Source organism: Lutra lutra, chromosome 5, assembly GCF_902655055.1.
Source record: "Lutra lutra chromosome 5, mLutLut1.2, whole genome shotgun sequence".
Lineage (NCBI taxonomy): Eukaryota > Metazoa > Chordata > Mammalia > Carnivora > Mustelidae > Lutra > Lutra lutra.
In genome coordinates this window covers 52,419,233-52,439,759 of record NC_062282.1, presented here as the reverse complement: position 1 = coordinate 52,439,759, position 20,527 = coordinate 52,419,233, and the positions used below count along the sequence as shown (strand labels likewise).

The 20,527-nt window shown below is 35.2% G+C and overlaps 1 protein-coding gene across 3 annotated transcripts in view; it reads left to right on the top strand.

Annotated features, from left to right (window-relative positions):
• GABRB2 (gamma-aminobutyric acid type A receptor subunit beta2) overlaps nucleotides 1-20,527 on the top strand; it is a 250,909-nt gene that overhangs the window by 214,744 nt on the left and 15,638 nt on the right. The window lies entirely within an intron of this gene.

The window sequence follows — 20,527 nt, the reverse complement described above, 5'->3', positions numbered from 1 at the left end:
CAGTTTTTAATCCATTTATTTGTATTTCTGTTGAAGCCAATTTGTTTAGCTGTTCCCTGTAAAATAATGTATGGGGTCTTTGCAGATAACCTATGGATTTATATCCACAGAGACTTGGAAATAACTTAAATGTTTTCATGAGACCCAAATGGGATTTTCCTGTTTGTTTGTTTTTGTTTTGTTTTTTTTTTAATATAGCTATAATGAGTTTCCATTCAGTCATTATTATTGTGCTAGAGAAGAAACCAAGTGCCTTGTATTTTGAGATTCCTTTTCATTTGTGCTGAGAGACTAGAATATCATTATATACTGTGGCACTTCTTAGTTTTCTCGGTGGTTCTGTTGGTTAGTGGAATAGGTGGAGAATTATACATCCTTTCTATTGGTTGACTCAGAATTTAAGGACCTGTATTTTCTGGCCTAGATTATTAATTTATGCCTAGGGATGTTATGTTTGCATCAAGTCCTTGTTGCTTTATTGTTATATATTTTACAAATAACTATTACCTTGGTGACTCGACACTATTATAATGATAGGTAAAAGGCAATAATTGACTTTGCTCCTTGTTATACCTCTTGACTTAAATGAATTCCAAAGAAAACCCTTTTTTTTTTTTTTTGGCTAATACTTACAGTTCAGTTCCTCATGCGTTTGCAATTCTTAATTGGCAAATTGTCATTCATATTGCCCTCCACATTGGAGGAGGAAGAGAATTGTTGCCATTCTACCTTATCATCCACAATTTATCCAAACTGCATTTTTAAAAAATTTATATTTCTTAGTGAGGCAGTGAATGATAGTGAATGCCTGTGAATCTTTCCTATGAGGACTTGATGCTTGATAAGCTGTTATTGTATCCTCTGAGTATCATGTTCTTCTCGAATTTTGCTGTTCTGACTCAAGTTTCCTTAATTCCAAATTTTTATTGTGTTTGGGGTGGGAGAAAGGTATAGTTTATCTATTAAATTACTACTCTGTTTAGGTGTTTTTAAACTGTCTTTTAACTTTATTACTTTTTGTGGTATGCATAGTTACAGAGTCTGATAAGTGGTGTTAGGTAGATTCAAGGAGAAGAGATATTTGAAATTTTGCCATCACTAAGTTAGTCCTAGTCCCCTAAACATCCGGCCCCTACTGTGTCTGTTCTCTTAGGCTACTTCATTTGTGTTGTGCTGCTGTTCTCATTTTTAACTCTAGCTACTCTTGTTGAAATTTAAGTAGACTGATTTGGTTGGGCAGTATTCTGGGTAGAATGCTAATCATTTAGAAAAAACAGTTTGGACAGTTGGAATTCGGGTTTATAATGAAAACAATTGAAGAATGTTGTATTTTTCAAAACCAGAACCAAAGTATACTGCATGATTGTTCTAGTGACTTGGTAAAGTTATATGAAAATTCAGGAAAATCCTCAGATTGTGAGAATATTTTAAAGACAATTTGCCTCTTTGGTGCATTAAATTTTTCAGTTGATGACTTGAAAGAGTTGTTGATACTCTCTAATACCGATTTAGATCCTAATTTCCTAAGAACTCTTTCCCTATTTCATTAAACATTATGTTAAAGAGAATGTTCAATGATTTACATTGAAGTATGAATCTTAATGTCTTCTGCTTTTATGCTTTTTTGTTGGTGGTGATTATGTCTTTATTCTGTTTTTTGAATTCTCTTTTAAGTTCACATTTAGTGTATGAAATAAGGACTGGCATTGAAAAGTTTGAATAATGAGCTAATAAATCTGTAACCTGTAAAAACATCAAAATGTATGTGACAATCCTCAGAGGCAATAGGGTCCACTGGGAAAATGGTGGCTTTTAGAATCAGACTGAACTGGGTTTACATTCAGGCGTGGTCTTTTATGAGCTATGTGACATTAGATATGTTTAACCTTTCCACCCTTCAAATTCCTCAACTGAAAACTAAACACTAATTTCTGCCTCATGGAGCTGCTGAGGGGATTAAATGAGATAATTCTATTTAGGGCCTTATATAGTACCAGACAAAGAGCACTCAATAAATAGTTATTATTCTGGAAAAGATAACCGAGAATATATATCTTTCTCATTTTTTTCTTAGTTCTATTACATATTTTTAATTATAAAGCTAATTCATGATTTTTTAATGTATAAAAGGTAATAAAAACTGTCTGTACCTCCACACTCAGGTATAATCATTGTTAACATTGCCTTTTATTCACATGACATTCTTTTATTTAAAGAATTATGCTCTGCTATTTTGCATACTGCTATATTCCACTTCCTTTTTTGTACATTCAAGTATAAATATACATCATTTCTAGTAGCTACAAGATATTTTATTGATATATGTACCATAATTTATGTCATGAGCACTTATTGTTAGATATTTACATTGTTTCCAAGTGGTTTTCAATTATAAATAACACTAAGCATTCCATTGGTGACATGTTTGTACACCATTGATTCCTGATATATTGCTTAAAATTGAATTTCTGGGTAAAAAAGTATGTGCCTTGAAAATGGTGACACATTATTGCCAAGTTGTTCCGTAGTAAAGTTCTGCTGTAGTTGATGTACCTACTAGAACCATATGAGAATGTGGCAGTTCATACACACACACACACATACATGATGTCACCCAGCCCTTAAAATGACAGAGAGACAGAAAACTGATGCCTGTGTCCAATTGAAAAAGTGTTAGAGAAGTGAAGGTAGAAGAATCCAAAACATATGTCCTCTCCATTCAAAAGTCATAGAGGAAAAAAAAAAAGACTTAGAGAATAACACGGCAGTAGAAAAACAGAACAGAAATAATCAACACTCAACTCAAACTGAAGCTCTGCAGAGAGAGAGAGAGATGCATCAGTAGAGCCAGTATTCATGCAAGCAGAATCCAGACAAATCCACTCAAGCTATGTTTGAGCAGATGGAGAGATCATTGGATGCATCTAAGCAAAGAAACAGCATGGCAACTCTACAAGAAAACTATAAATTACTCTGTCTCTGTCTTCTCAGGTAGAGAGAGAAAGGAACTCAGGATGCTAAAGACAGATAACAACCCTTACTGGAAAAAAATACATCAGCATAAATTAAAATTTCCCTAACAAAAGTTTTTCTCACCAAAAATTGAAAGAGAATATGAAACAAAAGATCATGGATGGGATGATAAACAAGGTGCTAAGTGGTGATTAAGAAGGCAAAAGTGAATACAAAGCAATCTCTGTAGAAACTAGTAAACAGTGAGAAAGAGAGTAAGTGTGGCAAAAAAATCAATGCAGTGACACAGAGTTCAGATTGTAGAAAATTGTGCCAAATGGAGAGAAGAGAGATGCAGAGAGAAGAACCACTTAGAAAAAGACATAATAAATATGTAAAACAGGTAGAAGATTAAACATGCAGAATCATGTTGTTAGTATAGAATGGAATAAAATGGAATAGAAAAAATCTGATGTCAATAATTATAATAATAAAGAATAGTTATTTAAATGCCTTTTTTGTTTTTAGACACTTTACATATATTACAACATGATGTAGTTTTTATTATCCTTTGTTGTAGTAATTATAATTTTACAGATGATGAACTGAGACCCAGAGAATGTAATTAACTTGCTTAAGGTTAGACAGCTAAGAAATGGTTGAACAGAAAATATGATTACAGATTACACTCTTAAATAATATGCTAGACATTATATATTTATACATATCTGTGATGAAATTAATCGGTAAGCCATAAGGATATACTGGGTTCCAAGGTTAAAAATTATATAATCTCATTACCACCTTGTTATATCCTTCTGACATTACTAAACTTCCAGTCAGAAATAGTAGCTGATCTCTAAGGAAGGGAAAAAAAAGTTAGGACTCAAACTAACTTATAGTAATATTAAATTTTGTAAAATAATGGAAAAATGTTATAGGGCTCTGAGGGGAAAAGAATAAACTAAGAATATTATTGTTGATAGATAAAGGCAAAAGAAAAATAAGCTATCCTCAGTATTCAAGGTTTAGTAAATAGAGGATCCATGAAACCTTATTTAAAAAGCTTAATGAAAAAGTCTAGCTCCAATTAAAGGTAGTCCAAGTAAGGAACTTTAGAACAGGAAAAGCCAGTGTGCTAGCATTCAGAACTAAAGACAGCGTGTCAATCTAAAGATATATAGCTCCAAAAATTAGAGTTATAGAGTAAAAGATAATTCAATTATTTAAAAAAACTAAATACTAAATACTATATAAAAAGAATAAATCAGGATGTATATTCTTGAAGAGGGATAAAGTGTTGTTTCCTAATTCATAGCAAGGACTCGACATTTACTCTTTAGGGTTTATGAATCAAGAAGTTGAAGATTAAGGATGTTTAAAATTAACATAGATACAATTACTACAATTACTACAATGGTGTTTCTTGAAGGATGCACTATAGACCGCCTACATTAGGGTCATCTGGGGTGCTTGCTTAAAAAGTAGATTCCAGGGACACCTGGGTGGCTCAGTGGGTTAACCCTCTGCCTTGGGCTCAGGTCATGATCTCAGGGTCCTGGAATTGAGCCCCATATCAGGCTCTCTGCTCAGCAGGGAGCCTGATTCCCCCTCTCTGCCTGCCTCTCTGCCTGCCTCTCTGCCCACTTGTGATCTCTCTCTCTGTCAAATAAATAAATAAAATCTTTAAAAAAAAAAGTAGATTCCACTTTATGAGATATCATAAATCACACTTTTTAGTGGGACAGCTGAGGAATCTGCATTTTATCTCCCAGATCTGTCGCATCTACCTAAACATGAAAGTTTAAGGATTGGAATCCATGTGATTAACTGACAATTCATCGTATACAAACCTCAGATAATAGGAAGGAAATAAAGAAAGATGAAGGTAAAGCAGCTAAGGCTAGATGTCAGAAAAAAGGATAAGGACAATTTAAAAGGAAATTTAAAGAATAAATTAAGACAATAGAATTAAGACCAAGCTTGTCTTAACTGCTATATATAATTAGAGCACCTAATCAGTTTACCTATCAGAAGAGTAAGATTGCTAGATTAAATTAAGCAACTAAACCCAACAAAATGTTATTTATTAGAGACACCTCTAAAGTAAAGGTATTGAGAAATATTCTTTGTAAAGTCACAGGCAAAAACAATTGAGGCAAATACAAATACAAATCAGGATAACTGAGGATTGGATATTATTACTTTTTAATAGTATTAATATTAGGACTATAGTATTATAGTATTATAATTAGGACTATAGTATTATAATTATTATAGTATTAATATTAGGACTATTATTACATTACAATAAGGAGGTAAAAAATATCGACTGAGGGATATTTTATAATAATTGCAATCCAAAATAAAAGTGTTATCATTGATTAATAATTTATATGCAATTCATAAAATTAAACTTGAAACAGCATCCAAATAAAATGATAGGAAATAAAAAGAGAAAATATCAGAAACATTACATGAGTAATGTATTTAGTAAAGTTTATTAGTTGTATAACCTCATTTTTATACAACTCATGTCAGATACAATAAAAATTAATTTGAAGAACGTCTAGAAAATAATGGCAATTTAAAATACTGTCTAATTAATTCCAAGAGCTGTGGTTAAAATAATGGTGGGAAAGTTATAGTTTCAAACACATTTCTAGCCAGTAATTTTAAAAAGTGAATTCAATGTACAATTTAAAAGTTTAAAAAAAAAATCAACAACATATGTAAAAGAAGCAGGAGAAGGTAATTAATCAAGGTCAATTACAAGTTAACAAAATAGAATATCGGAATAAAATAACATAAAAATAAATCAGTTCTTTTGGGGATGCCTAGGTGGCTCAGCAGGTTAATCGTCTGTCTTCAGCTCAGGTCATGAACCCAGGGTCCTGGAATCGAGTACCACATCAGACTCCTTCCTCGGCGGGAAGCCTGCTTCTCCTTCTGCCTACTGCTCCACATGCTTGTGCGCGCGCTCTCTCTCTCTCTCTCTGTCTGAAAAGTAAATACATAAAATTAAAAATAAATAAATAAATCAGTTCTTTTAAGAAGATAGAATAGGGAAATAATTGATCAAGGAAAAGCTTATTAAAGAAGCAAAGAGAGGGCCAAAGTAGAATTTTTTTAAAAGCACAATAATTGTTTCTTTTAAAAGGTGAAATAAAAAATAATTATACAAAGATCTCAGAATATGTAGATAAAATATATGACATTCTTAGAAAATATAAATTAGCAAACTGACCCTAGCAGAAAGAGAAAACAAAAAGAGCAATTACCAAAGAAAAAACAAAGAAAACTGACAAAACAATGTAACCCCACTCCAGCCTAAAAGGCTTTAGCAGTAAGTCTCATCAAACATTATAAGCAAATACTTTCAGTGGCAAAACCATATCGAAAAAAGCAAAAATATATGAAAATAAGCTATGGATGCATTTTATTAATGACTATTTCAGTGGAGAAAAAAATCTTTAAATATTAAGTTTAATCCAGAGAATATTAAAAGCAAACTGCAACATAAGCACATACTGTCATCTCAAAATAAAATTATGGTCTTATTTACTATATGTCAATATACATATATTTAACATATGTCTTATTTACATTGAAGAGGTGAAAATTTTTTCATCCTTTCAGTAGGTTACCAAGAGACATTCAAAGTTATCTTTTGAATTCAGTATTCATTTTTGGTTGTAAATTTAAAATCCATTAGAAAATTGGGAAATGATGGATATTTTTCTTGCTGTTTCTTTACTTCTCTTCACCTAGCAAAAAGCTCTCCCTGACATTTTGTCTTAGGGTAGAAAAGTAAAGCAAGGACAAGAAATGGATGCTTACAATTCACACTATTATTTAATTTTGTAAAAATTACTAGCCAGTGAAAATTACATGAGAGAAAATAAAGAATATTTTAAAAGGAGGAAAAAAGATTTCACACTTAGCAAAAAAAAAGAAGAAAAGAGAGAGAGAGAAAGAGAGAAAGAAAGAAAGAAAGAAAGAAAGAAAGAAAGAAAGAAAGAAAATAAGAAAGAAAGAAAGGAAGGAAGGAAGGAAGGAAAGAAAGATTGTGGGAGAAATTTTTAGAAACCACATGAGAAAGGAGAAAGGGAAGTTTTCACAGTATTTTTATATAAAGAGTATATAAACAATAATAAAATTTTGGAAGGAAAGAAAAGATCCCTTTTACTACTAATAATAAGTTTTTGATGAAAGAAAACTTTGTTAAAAAAACTTATTTTTTAAAACAAGGTAACATTTTAAGAGAATCAGTGTATTTCTAAATTATTCTCTGAGTTTAGTGTAATCCCATTGGATGACCAATGGCTTCCTTTGTAGTTTTGATCTTTAGTGGTTTGTTTTAGAACTTTGACACAGCAATTCTAAAGTTTTTTTTGGAAGAAAAAAAAATGTGAAGAATCAGGATTGTGAAAAAAAATAAGAAAATAATAGCTCTACCAGAAGTTTAAATGAATTATAAAACCAGAGTGATTAATGCGGTATAGTACTGAATCAGTGCTATCTAAATAAAGAGCATAGAAATTGCCTTAGAAACATTAGAAAATTAAATTATTAATAAAAGTATCATTTAATGTCATTGGGAAAATGTGAGTTACTTAATAACAGTGGTGAGTAATTGGATGGTCTGACCATTTGGGAATATTTAAATGTAATACCATACATCTAACCCATCCTTTCCTCCAGATTAAATTCTAGACAAATTAAAGAGCTAGATATTTTTAAAAAAGAAAGATACATAAAAAGCAGAAAATCATGTATAAACATTTTAATAAACATGGATTAGGTAAAACAAGACAGGAAATCTGGAATCCAGAAAAGATTAATATATTTGAGCTTGTAAAAAATGTTTAGTTTCTATATTTTCTTTTTCTTTTACCATTCTTATCAGGCAAAGCTTTTTTTTTTCCCACAAGAAACGTAATTTTTTGCCTTCTTTCTAATTATCAATTGCTTTTCAAAACACATGTTTATAGTTATTTAATAATCCCACTTTTAAATCCCACTTTTTGAGGGGAAAAACAATCGAAGTGTTTAAACATTTTTTTAAGATTTTTTTTTTTTTTTTTTTATTAGAGAGAGAGCACCAGCAGGGGTTAGGAACAGAGGGACAAGCCAACTCCCTGCTGAGCAGGAAGCCCAGTATGGGGGCCGGGACTCCAGGACCTCCCAGAACCCAACGATCACGACCTGAGGCAAAGGCAGACATTTATCTGACTGAGCCACCCAAGTGCCCCATAATGATTTTTTTTCATGCATCTGTTGCATCTGTCTGTACTTATATATGAGCAGATTCTCTTTCTCATTTTCCCTTCAGAAGTATTGATTATTGATTGCTCTTCACAATTTATCATGGGTATAATCTTTTTTAACTTGCATTTCCCAAATTTGTTAAGCAATTTAATAACTTTTCATATATTTATATGGTGAAATCAACATCCCTGTGAATTGCCTATGGTTACTCTTTTTTTATAAAATATTTTAGGGGCGCCTGGGTGGCTCAGTGGGTTAAGCCGCTGCCTTCGGCTCAGGTCATGATCCCAGGTCCTGGGTTTGAGCCCCACATCGGGCTTTCTGCTCAGCGGGGAGCCTGCTTCCTTCTCTCTCTCTGCCTGCCTCTCTGCCTACTTGTGATTTCTCTCTGTCAAATAAATAAATAAAATCTTAAAAAAAAATATTTTATTTACTTATTTGAGAGAAAGCTTTGTGGGGTAGGGGCAGAGTGACAAGCAGATTCTCCACTGAGTGGGGAACCCAACATGGGGCTTGACCTAGGACCCTGAGATCATGACCTGAGCCCAAGTTAGATGCTTAACAGACCGAGCCACCCAGGAACCCCTATATATGTTTACTCCTATGCATTTTTCTTTTTTCAGTTTCCAGAGGTCTAAGTATAATAAATATACTAACCATTTATTAGTATGTGCATTGCAGATGTTTTTTCCAAGCTCTCAATCGTTCTGTAACAAGTCCTCAATTTTTATATTGTCTAATTATTTATACTTCTGTAATTTCTGCGTTTTCTGGAATGGATAAAAATTGTTCTTGAAACTCTAGGTTAGGCATATGGTCTAATGAATTTTTCTGAAGTTTTTTTTTTCCTTTTCATACTTAATTATTTCATGTTTTATATTTAATCCATCTTAAATAATATATATTGTTAGTGCAAGATAGTGGTCAACTTTATATTTTTCCAGGGGTAAAACCAATAGCACAAACACTATTGTATTAAAAATCCATTTTCCCAGTGATTACATTTGGAGAGTGGGATGGGATGATAAAACACTCCCATTTTTATGTCTTTTTTATTGTTTGAACTGTTATAATGAGTGCATATTACTTTTAAAATTTAAGACAGTATGTGAATGTGTACATGTATATGTATTCCCACTCAGTTTGCCAGTATATTCCTATGACCCACTTATTACCTTCTCTTTTTCTTACACAGAGACACACCCTTACTCACCATACCTACCACACCCCTACAGACACAAACCACACACATACAATTCCTACTTTTCCCAATGCTTCATATATCACTTAGCCAGAATAATCCAATTACATGTAAACAGCACATGCTCATTTCTAATAATTATTGCTATCAGAAAGAAAAAGAAGGAAGGAAGGAAGCAGGAGTAGGGAGAGGGAGGGAAGAAGAAAGAAAGAGGGAGAGAATGGTGTGGGCTGTATAGTTAACAGCCTGCCTTGGGAGCAGTTAAGCCCATGCTGTCTGACGTTCTTGTCGATGTCACCAGTGATGCAGTTAAACAAAGACCTCCACTGTTTTTTTTAAGCTTGGACATACCTATAACAACACTGTCCATGGATGCCTGCAGATTAAAAAAATCAATCTTCTACCTTGGTACAGGAGGATGAAATTCAGATGACTTGAGATTTAAGTTTTAAGTCTGACACATAAGCCATACTTGTAATATCCAAGAAGTCAACCTGTCCTACAAAATAAGGATGTGATATCCAAGATCTCATCCATCTTAAAAATTATGTGCTTCTAGAATGTTTACTGAGCCTTCTTGCCTGAAATTCATTTGTCCCATAGCCTCCTTTTGATTAAACCTCCTTTCACTTATTTCTACTACAAGCAATTGCTTATTAATTTAAAAATTTACAAACAGTTGTACAGAGTTTATATCATACTCTGCTTGATACTTTATTTAATAACTTTCCTTTTGGAAAAATGCCTATAGAGAGAAATATTGTAAAATAATTTCCTGGGTTAGGAACTACTAAAAGTACTATGAATCCAACCCCTATTCTAAAATTAACTCATCTAAGTAAGATGTAATTCTTTCACTGGATATATTAGAATGTAATTGAATAGCAAGATGCAAAGAGGTGGCAAGTAGTCAAGCAGGCAGTTCCATTAGATTATGAAAATATTGTGCCCTCATGTAGTATTTATACTTTTTCAATGTGTTTCAATTATCTCAAGAATAACCAGATACATAGAAGGTAAATATAATCCTCTTTTTATAAATGAGTAAACAGAACAGACACCTAGGCATTCATTGATGAAACACATTTCCAGGACCAAAGTGCCTTGAATCTTATTGCCATGTTCCTGTCCATTACCTGGTCAGTTTCTCCGTTGAGTCCCTTCTTCATTAGAAAATCTGGTTATCTCCTGTCCTATGAGGAGGACAATATTTACCAGCTATGACTCATTTCCCTTCAATCAAATTTTTTCCTAGAATGAGAACTACAACCAAAGAGTTAAATTTTGAAAACATATCTGTTCTGTCCCATGTTGCCAGTAAAAAAATTTAGCAAACAAAAGAAAAAGTGTATATGTAATACTTCGTGGTTTTTCAAAGTGCTAGTAATACTTTGCCTCTTCAGGTGCTCCATTCCATTCTAGAATTCAAAATACAATACCACTACCATGTTGTTAGATTGGTACTGGAAGTCAAGCGCAACTTGTGGATTATTAACATAGTCTTTAAGGAAAAGAGATGCAATAGTTTTCAATTTTAAGATGAAGCTTCACTTTTGAAGAACTCCTGAAGTTAGTATGGTACTTACCTATACTATAAACATGTAGCTTCTTTCCTTTTCTCCTTTATAAAAAACTTGCCAATGAATTAATGTTGTATTTTATAGTTTTTGAAATCTCAGATTTTAGGAAATGTAGTAACAGTTATAGTATAATGAATACAATTATTACTGAGAAAACTCTGGCAAGACTATGAATTCTTAATAGAATTCATAAAAATAGAAAACCATGTGTTCCATGGGCAGCTATGGGAATTAAGGATGGGCATTAAATTTTTATTAACTATCTATTAATATAAAATTGTTAAAAAACAAAACAAGTAAAGTATCTCTAGCAAGTCTTGTGCTCCTAAAGAAATTAGGAATTTTTTATGGCCTCTGCTGAGAAGAGGTTTACAGAATTGCTTGATACTTGTTTAATTTTGGCAAAAAGCACCAAGAGAAACATAACAAAAATGGAAGCTGACAGAATTTCGAAATCTCCCTCAGCAATAAACAAGCTGTCTCTTTTGCCTGTTGATACCACTACTAGCTTCTGCTGCAAAAAATTTCTGGAAGCTGGACCAGCTTCAAAGACCCCACAGTCAGTTTCTTCCACTGAGTCCCAGACATTGCTATGACTCTCTATGGCAGGGTGACCATCTCTGAATCCCGGAGCGCATGCATGCCAGCCCAGGGGCCAGACTGGGAGTGCCCCGCAGAAAGAGTCCTCAATAGTGAATAGTGCTTTCTGGAGCATTTCACACTCTCTCACCCCCCCTCAGGGTTCTTTACTTCGGCAGTTGAGAATGTTGGTTCCCTGATGCCAACAACATGGGCTGCATTCCTCTGACAGTCTTTCGGATACATGTTGCTCCCGTCACCACAGCTTGAAGCAGCAGGGTAGCCTTAAACTTTTCTCACAAGGGACAAGATTTAGAAGGAACATCACAAATGTGTTGGTCATTCAGCAAGTTTATCAAATTGTTGCTCTTGGAGAGTACCACAGCTGTTAAGAGAACAGACACACCCAGCTTCATCAAAACTACTCAATTCTGGGGGCTCGTGGGTGGCTCAGTGGGTTAGGCCTCTGCCTTCCGGTCGGGTCATGTTCCCAGGGTCTTGGGATCGAGCCCCGCATGGGGCTGTCTGCTCAGCGGGGAGCCTGCTTCATCCTCTCTCTCTGCCTGCCTCTCTGCCTACTTGTGATCTCTGTCTGTCAAATAAATAAATAAAATCTTTTAAAAAAAAACAACAACAACAAAAACTACTCAATTCTGAATTTGAGACAGTCCTGAATTTAAGGCCCATAATTCTCACTTATTAGATATATCAGCCTGAGAAAGCTCTCTGTGCCTCAGTTTCCCAACTTTTAAAATAGAGCTTACTGTTCTACCCTCAAGATAGTAAGGATTGCAGGAGGAAATATGAGGAAGTACTTGGAAAGTAAGCAATTCTTAAGTGCTAACCTCAAAATTGATGCCTATTATGAAAAGGGTTGCATGCGCAGAACTCTGACTTTTCTATTTCTCAAGATTTGTTTCTGAATTCAGAAGCACTGTCTCTGTCAGCCAGTCTGATGGAACAGTCCACTGCCCCTAAAATATTCTTTTAAATTATATGACATAATCAGAATGAATAGTACATAGTACACATGATACATGCTACTGAGTTTCTCGCTACTGAGGTGTTAACTTTAAATGCATGTTTTGAAAAAGCTTCACAGAGTAGAAGGCACATTCCATCTCAGGGGAAAAAAAGAGCAAGGAGCTCTTCTGTCCTGCCAGGATATACATGGCTATGACATAACAATAGCAATTTAACCCTTAATATGAACTGATCTTCTCATTTTATAAATGAAGAAGCTTATATCCAGAGAGGTAGATTGACTATCCACAGACACACAGCAATGAAATAACAAAAATCCCAATTCTGTGGCATAACCTGCTCATTGTCAGCACTGCCTTTCACTCCTTGACTTGATTATATTTAATAATTTGATCTGCATCCTTCCTCAATCCCTTGCATTTTTCTACAATGTACTCTAACAAATACTAGTAAACAGGAAACCATTTTGGTGCGTTGGAAATTGTTTCATCCCAGATCCCCCCCCCCCCCCCCGTATGTAACATTGAACAAAGCACTTCTGAAATACTACTAATATATCTAAAAAGCAAACATTTACCAAGGGCTTACAAGTTATTTTTACTTAAATTTTTACCATCCAATGCCCCATAGTAGCATTTTATAGGGGGTCATCCTTAGACCACAGTATCAGAATCAATACTTTAGAAAATGCAGAACCCCAGCCCATTCCTGGATTTACTGAATCAGAATTTCTGATGACCCAAGAATTTAAATTTTAGCACATTCTCCAAATGATTCTGATGCTCATGAAAGTTTGAAGCTTGTTAGTTACTAGATATTCTTATAGTTCTCTAAAATTTTATTGATGACAAAAGCTGAGGTCCAGAGAAATAACAAATTCAGCCACATAGCTAGTAAGTTGCAAACCTAAAATTTGAACCCAGGTCTTTTGTTATCATCATCATCATCATCATCTTAGGGTTTTCAATATTTGACACAGTGTCTAGCTGATATTCTTTACCAAAATATCAGCTTAGATTTGATGTTCTTTCTTATCTCCATAAATTCATAATTTTCTTCATTTCCTAACTCAACCTACAGCCTATATTTTGTAAAGTTTAATCATTTACTGTCTACCATCATCTGCAGATCTCAGAGACAAGGGTCATTTGGTGTTAAAATGGAACGGAGAGATGTTTGATAAGGCTGTGTCAGATTAGTAGGAGTCTCCCAACAAGGGTTGGATGTGAGAGTAGATGGTGCATTTGGCAAACTCTGGCTGCAGTAAATCACCATGAAATTGGCTAAATGTACAGGAGTTGTTGGCCACCACTGTACAGGAATCCCCGACTAAAGTGGATTTAATCACTCTCTCTCCAGTTCACTCTCCCCCTGGGGTTTATCAAATTAAGTCGGTGTCTTGATTGTGATTAATTCAGCATTCTGAAAAGGGAGCACAAATGTTACCAGTGGACTCCTCTACCAGTTTACCATATAGACATTGAAGACCTGGTTTAGCAGATTTGGAGAGCTACCCAAGATCCTTAAAAAAAAATTCCTTTTTTTTTTTTTTTTTTTAGTCCTACAGTCTATTGACTTTGAGAACTTTAAGGAATCTAAGAGATGATGTAACCCAGTGCTTCTCAATCTTTAATGTGCATAAAAGTTATCTCCGTATCTTGCCAAAGTGCAGACTCTTATTGTGTAGGTCTAGGGTGAGGCTTGAGACTCTGCACTTCTGACAAACTTCTTGGTGATGCCAAAGCTGTTGATCTCTGGACCACACTCAACAGCAAGGAGCTAGCCCAGGGAATGCACATGAGTCCCAACTCTAAAGGAGTAGTGGCTGCTGCCTTGAGAACTCGTCTGAAGGTTCTATCGTTGATTCAGGGACCAGCTGGTCCATTTGCCTCATTTGTGCCTCTCTCAGGTGGAAGAATAGGAAACTTCACCTCAACATAAGTTTCTACCGTTTTTAATTAACACTTTCTTTTATTAGTTGCATTTTTTAGTTCCTTTTTTAAAAATTGAGGTACAATTGACCTAACATTATATTAGTTTCAGGATTGCAACATAATGATTGTTATCTGTATATATTGCAAAATGATTGTCATAAGTTCAGTTAACATCCATCACTGTATGTACTTATATATATATTTTTTTTTCCATGTGATGTCTCATTTTTATAGGCAGACGCTGAAACCCAGAAATGTCAGTAACTTCCTCAGGATCATATAAGCTAATTAGTGGTAGAGCTGGGACTAACCAAAGCTGGAATATAAACCTAGGTTTCTCTCTCTGGGTTGCACAATTTCATCACAGATTGCATGTAAAGCTGTTTTAAAATATCTTTCCTCAGTTCTATCATTGGCAGAGCAAGCCACAGAGTACAATTTAGATTCAAGAAGCCAAGAAGAGTTGAATTCAGACTCTGAAAAATTCTACAACTTTGAGAAAAGAATTTCTCTGTGTCTTAGTTTTGTTAATCCGTGAGATGATAAGTCCTTGCTGGGCCTTTCAGATTCCTTCTGACATTGTAGAAGGCAATGAAATAAAAGACATGAAACCCATTTGATGAAACATAAGTAACTTAAATAAATAGAAGACATCTTTATTAAAATCACTGTAGGATCACTTTATTTTTAACAGGATTATTGATTTTGGAAAACTGTCCCTACATTTCTATATCTCTATATTTTATGTAAATATAAACATATATATATATTTACATATATAAAAATATAGATGAATAATACATGACCTTACTATTATCCTAGGTTGAATATTATCTGAAATTATTGAAATTACTATTTTGAATTTTATTAATGATACCTTTTTGATTTTCCATCCATCTTTAATGTATCTGGTCTGTGCAAAGCATGCAAAGAGGCATGGGGAGAGAGAGAGAGAGAGAGATCAAGCAAGCCAGCCAAAATCTTGTCAGTGATATCTCATTTTGGACTTCCAGTAACAACAAGGATCCATGTTTCTTTATACACATCCAGAAGGAAAGATGGGGATTTTTTTTTTTTTTAAATCCCAAAGACTCCAATAAACCTTTCCTTTCTTTTCATTGGTTCAGTTACAGTACGCCTTTCCATTCCTGGGCCAATCCCTGGTAAGGGGAGGGGAAATACCAAGACTGGTTTATAGCAATCAGGCCCATGACTAGGATCTGTCTCTCCCATTGTTACAACCACAATCCACTACAGAGGTTAGTGGGGAAATACAAAGAATTAGTTTTCCCTACCTATGTAAACCAGTGAATTTACATTTTCTTTCCCATTTGAGAAATGTCAAAGTTTTAAGTATTGTAACAGTGTTACCTTTTGTTACACACCTAATGATATGCAGGACATGCTGGTAGGCTCCTTAAGTATATTGTCTCCAGCTTAAAACAAACCTTTGTATAATGTGCTTTTATTTTAAAGATGAGGTGCTATAACTTGATTTTAAAGATGAGACACCTGAGGCTCAACTAAGCTATGGAACTTGACCAAGGGCCCAGTAAAGAAGCCAGAATACAAAGCCGATTTCAAAACTCATGCCTTTAAGACTTACCTAACTATACATATGTTCTTATCTACACTGAAATCTAAAATAGTGCTGCACAAAGATGATGTACAGAATGTAATTTCATATTATCTCTACATCGTAATGAAACTCTCATTATAAACGTATTTAATTGGGGAAAGTGCCTCATTTCCCATAAGAGAATATAGAAATAAATCTGAAAACTTACCTTTTCTGATGAGTGCAAACTCTCCCTTCCCCAAATTTACTTATCCTGCTGGCAAACAACAAAATGGAATACTTTGAATTACCTTTTGCCTCCCCCCCCCCACAGTAAGGATGAAGAACCAAACAGAATTAAGCATTAGGAAGAAATATTATTTTATTAGGCCTGTGAATAATGAGAGTTCTCAACATTACATACTTTCCCGGACGACCGAACCTAGAAAATTCACACAGCCCCAAACCAACAGGAAGCTCCCTACCAAAGGGCTATAGCACAGAGTTGCACTGATGTCTTGCTACATTCATTTGTTTCTTGGAGAGTAGCTGAGCAAGTGCTGTGTGGTCCTCTGTCACCACTGACACAGCTGTTTTAGTTCAAAAACTAGTTTATCATCGCAAATCTCTCCTGGCCATGATGTAACAGTTCAATTCCTTTATTTCTACCTCACGTCTCATGAAACCTTCCACATTATCTTTATTATGTGCTCTCCAGAGTCTCTGCATCTTTCATCTGTCCATGACTTAGAACTTTCTCCTCTCTAATGAAAGTTACTATTCTGTGAGTTTATCCTATGGGATACAGGTTTAGGTACTTTCTATGAATTCTCTCATTTAATCCTCACAACCACCCAATAAGGCTGACACTGTTCTACCTATTTTACAGTTGAGAAAACTGAGGCTCAGAAAGGTTAAATATCCTGCCCAAGATCACAGAGCTTTGTGACCTTTCCTTTAACCCAGTCTGCCTCTTACCCAAGCAGTGTGGCTTCAGAGCCCATTAATCCCTCAACCCAAGAGAAGATGAATGCTTATAGGTTTACCCTGAGAGTTCCTACAATCTACAGGTAAAGGGTTTGGATATTTGTACTAGCTTATTTTAAAATGTAACGTGAGTCCCTCTCATTGCACAAAGTGGCTCCTCCTAATATGAAGTCAAGTCAAAGTTGGCAGGAAAGGTCCAGAAGGAAAAGATGAGCTCCCTCAAGCTGTCTAACTTGGTACTTACTGAATATAATGTTGTGTAGACAAAGGGGGCCCCCCTCTCTACCTTTCCCCTTTCTTTCTCTTCCCCTTCTGGATAGGCCTGAGTCTCTTTTTATAAAGGCCCAGGGCCACATTTATTCCTCCCCCTAACTTCTGGACTCAGACCATCATCTCTTGTTTGCCCACTGTCCCTTCCCCATTCTCGTCACCGTTCCTTCAGCTGCACAGTGCATGCGCATGTTCCTAAATGTCTCCCCTCAAAACAAGAGGGAATTTTACTCTCTCAAGGGGACATATCCATCCTAGTGTACCCTCCATCTTCAGTGTGGTGACTCAGATATAGGACTGTCTGGGTTCAAATTTCAGATCCCTTATTTACTCATTGCCTTACTTTCTGCAAGTGACTTAACTTTTTAGTCTCAGCGGGCCTATCTATGAAATGAGAGTTTGTTTGTTTTTTTTTAATTTTTTAAATTTTTTTATAAACATATAATGTATTTTTATCCCCAGGGGTACAGGTCTTTGAATCGCCAGGTTTGCACACTTCACAGCACTCACCACAGCCCATACCCTCCCCAATGTCCATAACCCCACCCCCCGAGAGTTGTTAATAAGAGATGCTACCCTAAAGGAGTATGGCAAGGAATACATGCCACAATCCCTGTAGAGTTCTTTTAACTACCTGGAATACAGGATACGGGCCCACTAAACATTGACTACAAGTATTACCTGCGAATTCAACGGATACTTCTTGCATCCCTATCCGACATGCTCCTTGCCCTCACAATGACTGCTTCTTAAAGGGAGGATACACTTCTAACAAGCATCTGTGGAAATAATACATAAGCAAAAACCAAGACAGTGAGGGAAGCATCTTCATTGCTGTGAGAGCATGTATCAGAGGACCTGACAGAGTGGGATATGGTCAAGAAGGACTCCCCAATGGAAGGAACATTTTTGAACTAAGCTGTGAAAGATACAAACTACATACGAGTAAGAAAGGATGAGTACGGACCCCCTACTCTCTATTATCTGATGACACAAACATTAGAAAGTCCATGGTCCTATTAAGAAGCTGTGTGGAGCTTATAAATGCTTTTGTTGTAATTAGATATTTGCCATTCGTATTTGTTATGAAGGCATTTGTTCTGTAATCATACTTCCCTTAGCATCAGTTATTTTGCTCTTGCTGTATACAGTGGGTACACGCTTATAAGTACACACTCTAAGTTATGGGGACTACGCCACTTTTTTATTACTGCTGAGTCACTTTTCACTGGTGCCTTTTTTTAAGCACAGTTACTAGATCCAGTGCTGTTCAGTGCTAAAAATGTGTCTCAGTTCCCACTCAGAGGATCTGGTAATCAGTGTGAACTCATGCTCTCTCCCCGTCCAGCCCACCTCTGTTCAAGAGACCCACTTCAGCACCACTTTCATGCCCCTTGCCATTCAAGAACCAAATGAAATTCTAAATCCATAGAAGAAAGGGTCCCTGGCTGTGTTCCTGGCATCTCTGTGGAGATGAATATGCTGCTTCTTTCTGTTACCCTTTTGCTCTGTGTTCACTGGAATCCTGTCTATCTGGTCTCCATTAGGTCAGCTTTTTGGCTCTTCGCCAAGTTAAATGAAAAACAATAGGAGACAGTGGGTAACGTTCTTTGGAAGGAGAAAGTGTCTCTAATATGAAGTGGAGCTGCTGATAATCTAGATGGTTTTTCTGTTTTTGTTTATTTGATTAGAATAGGCTAATTCTCTTTTCTGAGTCAATATCTTAGAGGGGGAGGGAACTCTCAGATTTTTAACTGCATTAAAACACTCGTGCCTTGATGAGGATAGAAACTAAAACTCGACTTCTTTGCTTCTAGATGACAGATAGAAGCAGATGGTAATTTCCCTTTGACACAGAAGTGAAAAAGCAATGTGTGGTTCTGTATGCCTAAACTCCTCCTTATGGGACAAGGCTGGGTTTCAAAACCTAGTAGCAAGAGAAAACCATGGGTCTTCTAACGACCTGGGGTAATTATGGACCACAATCTTTAAGTCAAATATAACCTGCCAGTGAGTCTTGAAATTTGACCTGATCGATTGCCACAATTTTTTTTATTTTTATTTATATTTATATATTTTTTTAATTTTTATTTTATTCACCGTTCTGGGCTTTGGAAGCTAGAAAAGCCACCCCTCTTCCCTCTTAAGAACATGCACTGTTATCACCCTTGACAACATGTGGAAACCCCAGAGGGAAAATGTAGCTCCTCTTTTGGTAAAGTTTATCCATTTTTCTCCCTCTCCCTATGCCTGTGCATTAGAAACACTTGACTGGCATGTTTGCAGCTTGTGGAAAGAAACCAAAACAAATGCTCTCTATGGTATTAGTTAAAAATGGATTGGGAAATTGTGAATTACTGGTTACATGGTGTGTATAAAAATCTTTAGCAAGTCATCACCCAGAATGCTTTGAGTTGTATGAACCAGCTAATAAAAAGATTAGATCAATTGTTTCTCTCCAGCCTGGGACTGGAGTTAATTATTCAGATGGAAATTGAACTGGAACAAACCTTTACCTCTCAGGACCTGAGTTTCCAGGTGTTAAAATCTTTGAATTATCAGGACTGGATGGGCAAATTCTCACATCTACCTCAAAATTTATCTAAATAAGACTCAGAGTTTATATAAGCTCATTTTAAACCTGGCTCCATTCCACACATCCTAAAGATGTACAGTAATACAAAGCAAGTCCCTCCTTTGGATGGAAGAAATGTCCATTAAAATTAATAGATTATGAATACAGTTTCCTTCACTTCTTCCAGCTTCAGGGAATTTGAGTATGATTCCAATCTTTTATATTTTTTCCATACAATTAAAACAACTCCTGACTTTCAACTTTAGTTGAAACAGTAGCTTTATTTATTAAATTGATAAGAGGAACCCAGAGAGAATTCTATCAGCCTTCCAAAAGAAATTAGCCAATTCATTATATATTTTATTAATTTTACTTTATTATTTAATGTAGCAATTTAAATGTAGTCTCATTTCCCCTAAATTTAGCATTCATCCCTCAATCTCAATCCAAATATTTTTTTAAGAAATACATGTGCTCTGTCATTTACCTATCATTCTTAATAATTTCCACATAAATTAACACATATATAGAAAAGAATCATTTTCCAAGAAAAATAAATTTGATTCTGTGAAAGTAAAAGGCCTGGAAGAGATTAAGCCACAAAAAACTAAGAAGGCTACCTAGGAAGTTCAAGAA